This window comes from Engystomops pustulosus, chromosome 6, assembly GCF_040894005.1.
Source record: "Engystomops pustulosus chromosome 6, aEngPut4.maternal, whole genome shotgun sequence".
Taxonomy (NCBI): Eukaryota; Metazoa; Chordata; class Amphibia; order Anura; family Leptodactylidae; genus Engystomops; species Engystomops pustulosus.
The window spans coordinates 121,749,561-121,757,557 of record NC_092416.1 but is presented as its reverse complement, the minus strand read 5'-3'; positions in this window follow the sequence as shown (position 1 = coordinate 121,757,557).

Sequence of the window (7,997 nt, the reverse complement as noted above, 5' to 3'; positions counted from 1 at the left end):
CAGTCATGGGATTTATCCGGCTCTACATGAGCTGTCTATTCGCCCCCTAGTGGTGAGGTCCTTAATAGTTATAGTATTCAGCCATCTCATAGTAGTGAATTGGCTACTTCCCATAACTATGAGGGACCTTGTCCTCCCTGTCATGGAGATTAGCCGGATTTTTTTTACTGTTGTATTTAATGTATGATGCACTTTGCTTCTGGCCGCCTGTGCCACTGCTGCTACAGGCTAAGGAATGGACCGAGCACATGTCCCAGCCTGCACACTGTATGTACACGAGGCCTTAGGCCAGTGGCGTAACTAGGAGAGGCAGGGCCCACTAGCAGGCTACTGCATGGGGCCCCCCTTCCCACTTAATAAATATACATACTAGTATACTCGCACATATAAATATACTCATTTGCATATACACACACATACAGTGCCATATGCAACATACTCACATACAGTGTATACAGACACCATATACACATCACAGCTACTGCATATATACATCACAGTATATGTTATATACATATTATGCTGGTCATGTGCAGTACAATATAGATATAATGGTGCACATCCTCCATTCTTTATTGTGTCGGGTCTGATGACGGGGCCCCCTGACACTGCGGGCCCCATAGCGACTGCTATGGCTGCTACCACTGTAGTTACGCCCCTGCCTTAGGCTTCTTTCACCACATATAACGTATTCTCATACGGCAGCGGGCTGGAGAGGAAGCGTGGCACCCGGCTGTAAACATGGGGAAAGAAAGGGCATGCTCTAGCTTTTCCCCGTGTATGGGACGGTGCCACATAACGCCAACTTTCTGCCAGATATATGACCCTACAAGCATAAAAAAGGGCTTGAGAGTACTTGTGATGGGAATTCCGGCTCTTCTAAGTGAGCTGGCTCATTAGGCTCTTCTCACTAAGAAAAGGCGGCTCTTCTTGATCCTGAACGGTTCCCTATTAAATATATAATAGGACAGGCCAATCAGTCACACCACAGCACTTTTAACCCAATTTTATCGGCGTGGTGAGCCGTTTAGGGCGGGGTTTACACGAATGAGCCAGCTTGTTCGGAAAGACCCATCACTAGAGAGTACATGTAAACGTCACTGCAGTGCAGAGGTAGAGAGCTGAGTGCTGCTCTTCTCTCCATAGATCAGTGCAGGGCGCGCTGTAACACAGTGAAATATAGAACGTGTCCTATTTCTCGCTGTAGTATAAATTAGAAAAAAAACAACAAGAAAGGTTGGTGCTTTGTGTATTATGAAGTGTACTATGCAAGGCCTATTAACACCTGTCACCAGTAGCATTCTGACTTCTGGTGACAGGTTCCCTTTAACTGCTCACCTAGTAACCACTTGCTACAATGCACAGCAAGTCCACTCTGGGGAAGGGTGTCCAAAGGGCTGGAGGAATTCTTTCATAAGGTTGGAGGCTTTAAAGTAGCAGCTCCCAACACTCAAACAGCCGGCTACCCATGCAAGGGGTCATGAGAGTGGGTGGGGTAATTTCTGACCCACATGATCAAAGTCATGTGAATGGTTATTCTGAGCAATGTTTCAAAGTCCGCTCCAGATTCTCTGACGTAGGGAGAGAAAAAGTAAGAGAGAGGTGCGACCACCTGGGTGAGAGCACATGGTCAAAGTGAGAGACTCCATCTTGAAGTCAGTCAGAGAGAGACAGAGTGAGCAGCACATGCCAGTGCAGATATCAATCCCAGGAACTTCTAGTGCCTCAGGCCTACTGCCTAGCACAGTCAACATCCCCCACCGGGGCATAGCCTTTTTTCGTGGGCCTGGAGGCAGCCGGGGCCCAGAATACTGGAGTGGCTGGCTAGAGCGGCTTAGGGCACGGTGTGGTTATGGTGCTTGGTATGGGGACCGGAGGGCTGACCTACAACATGGCAGGTCTCCAGCAGGTTGCGCAAGAAATAAGGATGGAGATGCTGGTTAATGGATGAGGAAGCTTGTGGTGGTAAGCAGCCGTATCCAGGGATCCAGAGGCAACGTTGTGCAAATCAACTTACAGTTCTTTATTGAACAGCAGAAAAAGGCCCAAAAACGGCAGATTCGGATTGCTGGAGTGGTCATGGAGAGTGGTCCGCAGGAATGGTGCACATAGCCTTATAGTAGATGCAGGCTGGGATAGTTGAGGTGGAGCGGTGTCCAAGTTGTTCAAGCTGCAGCTCTGGGGATCAGGTGATCAATCTCCCTAACAGCTCCTGACCTGGAGAGGCCGCTATTCGCATCTTCCCACCTGCCTAAGCATTGGCAGGGGTGTTGCATACCCCCTTGGTAATTGAAAGAGCCGCCCACGGTTCGGCTATGGACCGGATGGGAGTGTAGGCTAAAGCCGGCCAGCAACATGTAGCTTACAGGTGGTCCATGCACACTACAGCATGTAGGGGTGCGAGTAATAAAGTGTACTTTAGGGTAAGTGCTGGCTATATGCAGTGTAGGGGAGACAAACCTCCCACGGTCCTGGCTACAGGCACCGGGGGTTGGTGTCGGACTAAGTACATAAGTGAGGACCATACAGTTGGTAGCTAACTGTTTTCTTAGGAAAGGTGTGGTGTCATGTCCTGTAATCCACTCCTTGCACCAAGGCCTGAAATTTGTCTGAAGACACGTCAGCTAGGTGGCATAATCATAAACATATATGGTACATACAGTACACAGTATACCTGCCGTCTGACAGTCTTACCCTAGTGTACAACATCTAGGTGTCACTGCTTAGACACCCCCGGTCCCCTAAGGACGCGCCGTTTACAGAGGTTACACATGTACAGAGCTCTGATTTTAGGCAGAGGGCTGCGGGTAAGATTTGACAAATACAAAAGACGGTCCAACACAATTTTTTCCTCAAAGCTGCAAAGCCTAACAAAAAGGTTAAATGCAAACTGATGAATAGTAATTGTTACTATAGTTGTGCAAATAATCACATTGGCTTAAACAGCCGAATGGGTACAGTACTTGGAACGTTACATAACGTTACAGTAAATAGGATGGCTATTTGTAATAGCAAAATGAAATGTCCATTTCCTGTAAAAGAAAGGAATGGAATTCATAGCAGCAATATAGCAATAGAAAGTTATTTTGACCTGAAAGAGAAGGCAAAAAATAAGCACGCAAAAATTTCTCTTTCCTGTAGGGGAAGGCATATTGTGCACAAAAATAAACTGTATATATGACTATAAGTCTCTCATGGGGCTCTAGTTCAGAGAGTCCATTCACTGGGCACAGTTCTTGGTGAAGGAAAAGTAGGAAAAAAGGGTCTCCTCTTGAGGTGAGGGACACAATCATTTGAAGAAGAGGTAGCTCTGCGTCACCAGAGAGGGGTGCTTTCACAGAACAACTGGAGAAAAGTTCAAGGAGAGTCTCTTGACTTTTAAACCAGGGATGGCAGTTCAAGAGAGTCGCTGGCTCAGCCCAACTTGGTGTAAAAGAAAAATGAAAAAGGTCATATTTACATCCTGATAAGGGCTTCAGCCCATCAGGGAGTTACTCATTGTCTGAGGCTGCAACAGGGGTTAGGACCTCAGGATCCGAGAATTGTACCTGCTTAGGGTTACGACCCTTGTGCTGGGAAAGCTGGTACTCCTGGAGGTAAACAGGAGCCTTTCCTCTTGTCTCCTGTTGAGATTTCCGGAGAGCCTGTTGAGAGAAAATCACTGTCTCTTCTGTATTGTCCTCAAAGTCAGGCACTGGAGCTGAAAATGCAGGTGCCTCGGGTGCGATGTAAGCAACAGGCTCAGGAACCGGATGATCCTCCAGGGACAGCAGTATTGGGGACTGCTTCAGGGATGGTGGATCTTACTGGTGTGGAGACAAGCACACAAAACTGAGGTACAATCACAAGGTCAAAAAAACTGGGAGTTGGTGAACACAGTGGGTCTCTTGGACTGGGTGCTCAGAACAGATTTCTTGACACAGGGGTGAAGGAAGAAAGACATCTCTTCAGTCGGTTCCTGTGTACCCAGAGTATTGGACGGTCTCCTCTTGAAACCTGTAAACTTCAGGGGAGAGACTGCCCCTAACCAGGTACGGCTCACTCTCTCATCTCTGCACAGGCATGGTGGTCAAAGTCTCTCTTTTGTTTATCTCGGGCCTCCTCTGCCCGTGGATCCACAATTTCTCTGGCATCCGCCAAGCGCCTCTAGTGTTCCTGGACCCAATCAGTCTGGGGGAGCAGAGATTGGGATTCATGAGATAGCAGGGAGTGTATCTGGTGGAGCAATGAGTGGTGTTGTTGTAGAGAAATAGCAACTCAGGTAGGAGCTTTGGCCAGTCAGCCCTTCTTGCAGGGGTCAGAGTGCTCAGTATGTTGATGAGGGGCTGGTTCATTTGCTAACAGAGTATGTTTCCCTGCAGGTGATATGCCGTGGTCCTCAATTTCTTACAGCCATAGAGGGTACACAGCTCTTGGAACACTTGAGATTGAAATGCCGACCCTTGGTCTGTTAGGATTTTATCCAGACAGCCATAAGGGAGGATGAAGCTCTTCCTCTGGGCCGCCGAAGTGGTTCTGGTGGACAGATCTCTGAATGGCACTGCAACTACAAATTTGGTATAATGGTCGATGATAGTCATTGCATACAAGTGACCAGATCTGCTGGGCTCCAACTTCACGTGGTCTAGGGCCACAATCTCCAGAGGGCGATGACTCATGATGGGTTGTAAAGGGGCCCTTTGTTTATGTCGCTTTCCCCGAGCGATGGCACAGACTGGACACTCCCGACACAAGGCCTTGATGTTGTGTTTCATGTTCACCCAGTAGAATCGCTACCGGAGGGTAGCTTCAGTCTTCTGAGTGCCAAAGTGTCCGGACTGGTCGTGGTACATATCCAGCACTATCTTGGCATCCCTCCTGGGGATCACATTTTGGTAAAGTCGGTCATAGGTGATTGGGTCCAGAGTTCTCTTCTTTAGCAGGCCCTGATGCATACTTAGAGTCTTTCTTTGGCGCCACTGTTGGGACAATTCTCCGTCAGCCCTGCAACAAGAATGGAGACTCAACCAGAGGTCCTTCTCTGCGGGTGGCGCAGACCCTTCTTGTTGCAGAGCAGGTGCCGCTTCAGAGGGCATGGAGTAACCTCTCTGGGGGTCTTGAGGGGGCATAGAACACAGGCATCTCAACGTCTTCCCACTGGGAAACTGTGGAGGGTCCAGCCAACTGGTCAGGGAGACGGGACAGAACATCAGCATTGTCATTGGTTTTGCCGGCCTGGTACTTGATGTTAAAATTGAAATTGGCTTGCCTGGAGGCCCACCGCTGCGCCAGTGCTCCAAGGCGGGCGGGTGTTCAGATGCGCCAAGGGGTTGTTGTCTTTGAAGACAGTGAAGAAGGAAGCAGCCAGATAGTCTTTGAACTTTTCCAAGACTTGCCCAGACTAACGCAAGGAACGCCAACTTGAAGAAGCGGTAATTCTTGGGAGGAAATGGCGGGCGTAGGCTATGACCCTTTCAGGTCCATTCTGGAGCTGGGAGAGTACAGCCCCTAGGACCTGTTTGCTGGCATCGGTGTACAGAATAAAGGGCAGATTATAATCTGGATATCCTAGCACTGGAGGATCAGTCAGCCTTTGCTTCAGCATCTTCAGCTTCTTATTCTGCTGTCCAGTCAATGGGCGCTCGAGACCGTTGACCGTCTTTAGGAAGTCCACTTAGGAGTTCTTGCAGGGGTGCCGCCAGCTGGACAAACTTTGGGATAAACTGCCGGTGGTAGCTGGCAAATCCAAGGAAGCTGTTGACATCCCGGATGGTAGACGGGGTAAGCCAGTAACAGCTGTAACAGATGGTACTTGGGCGCCTTAACCATCAGCCCATGCTGGTCAGGATTTGGAAGACTTCAGCCAGATGTTGGAGATGAGCCTCATAGTTCTTGGAATAGATGATGATGTAGTTTAAGTGAAGTAGGACGGTCTCGAAGTTTTGATGTCCCAATCTCTCCATGAACCACTGGAACGCGCCCGGGGCATTACATAGGCCGAAGGACATGTTGTTGAACTCGTATAGGACCATTGGGGTGGTGAAGGCCATCTTCTCCCTATCTTCAGGCACCACTTGCCAGTAGCCACTGGTCAGATCAAGGGTGGAGAAGAAAGCAGCCAACACTAAGGCTGCAAGGGATTCCTCAATTCGGAGGCAGCAGATAGGCGTCCTTGTGGGTGATATTGTTGATCTTCCTATAACTCAGGGTCTACACAAGGAACAGCGGGGCAGCCCTCCTGGATAACATTGTCTTCATCTCTTGTACCAACTTCTTCACCTCTTGGTAACAGGCTGGAGGAATTGGCCGATACAGGCTGGAGGAATTGGCCGATACCTTGATAGGAGGATGAGAGCCAGTGGGGATGGTGTGCTGGATCAGGGTAGTCTGCCCAAAGTCCAACAGGTGTTTGCTGAAGGCCTGGTAGTGCTGCATGACGACTTCCAGGATAAATCGCACTTGGTCCGCAGGAGTGATATCGTTGTCTTCAATATCGAGCACAAGCCACCGGGGTTGCTCGACAGGCTCACCTTCAGTACTTTGGTTAACCTCCAACTGTTGGAAGGCAGACAGGGAGGTTTCCACAAGATATTGAGAGTGGACGCCGAAGAGAGTGGCCACGGCTTGGTATCTTCTCAGATCCACTGGGGAGTCTCCCACATCTAACAGCCTGTTGGGTACCAATGTCCTCTAGGAAAGTGATTCAAGAGACCCCCACCGGAGCCTAGCCTCTTCTTGGGGCCTGGAGGCAGCCGGGGACCAGAATACCGGAGTGGCTAGCTAGTCGGCCTTGGCCGCGCTGTGGTCACGGTGCTTGGTATGTGGACCGGAGGGCTGACCTACATCCTGGCAGGTCTCCAGCAGGTGGTGTGTGCAAGAAATATGGAGGGAAAGGCTGATGCAATGCTTTCTCCCTGGGGCAACCCCTGAGGTATCTGTAGGATGAATTCCTTTAGTAATGGATGGGTAAGCCGCCTGTAGCCAGGAATTAGACAGAGGCAACGTTGTGCAAATCAACTTACAGTTCTTCAACGTTCAGCAACAGGCAACGGTCAAACAGTAGCAATAGATTTAGCAGAGCTGGGAGATAGCTGTTCCACAAGAAGGCTACTCGCAGCCTGGTAGTAACTGCAGGCTGGGCTCGTAGGGATGGAGCCAGATGGGGACCTCAGTTCTGGGGCTTAAGTCTCCTGACTTGCCCTAAGGTATCAGGCTCCTTGGTCAGATGGTAGCACTCTCCAATCAGCCTCCAGCTTGCTTTACAAGAACATCATTGGACAATAACATTTGGTATTGTAAACTCTTGCCTTACCAGGCAGTGGCTACAACTGCAATTACAAAGTTCTCCAGAACTTAGAGACCTCCTAGAGAGGTGATCAGTCTCCCTTACATCTCCTGACACGGAGAGGGTGCTATTCGCCTTCCCTATGCGTTGGCAGGCGTGTTGCATATACGTTCCCATAGACTTCTATTCAGCATCTGGAGTCAGTATTGGAGACTGTTCATTATAGAAAAGACTAGACCGGAGCTGTCACTATTCTAGTATGTACAGGACCAGTCCAGCTAGACTGGAGCGGTCACTATTCTAGTCTGTACAGGACCAGTCCAGCTAGACTGAAGCTGTCACTATTCTAGTTTGTTCAGGAAAAAGACGGCTAGACTAGGCCGCTTGTTTTTCATGAATATGAAATATGAATAAAACCCCACCCAAGCAAGGAAGTAACTAGGAGGGGCTGGGCCCCATAGCAGATTTCTGCACGGGGACCCCCTTAAAAAAATATATACACATTAAGGCTACATTCACCTATAGCCTGGCAGGCACATGTCTTGCGTGCTGGAGAGAAGGAGAGATGATCGCGACTCACCCCTCCCCTCTCCATAGAGAATAGAGCCGCACGGCCATTCTTACGGCCAAAGATAGAGCTCTCTTTTGCGGCCACGGCTCGAAACAGTGCTTACTCGTTGTGTTCACCGTAACGAGCCCAGGCGCTATAGACGTCTATTAGGAAAGTATATCC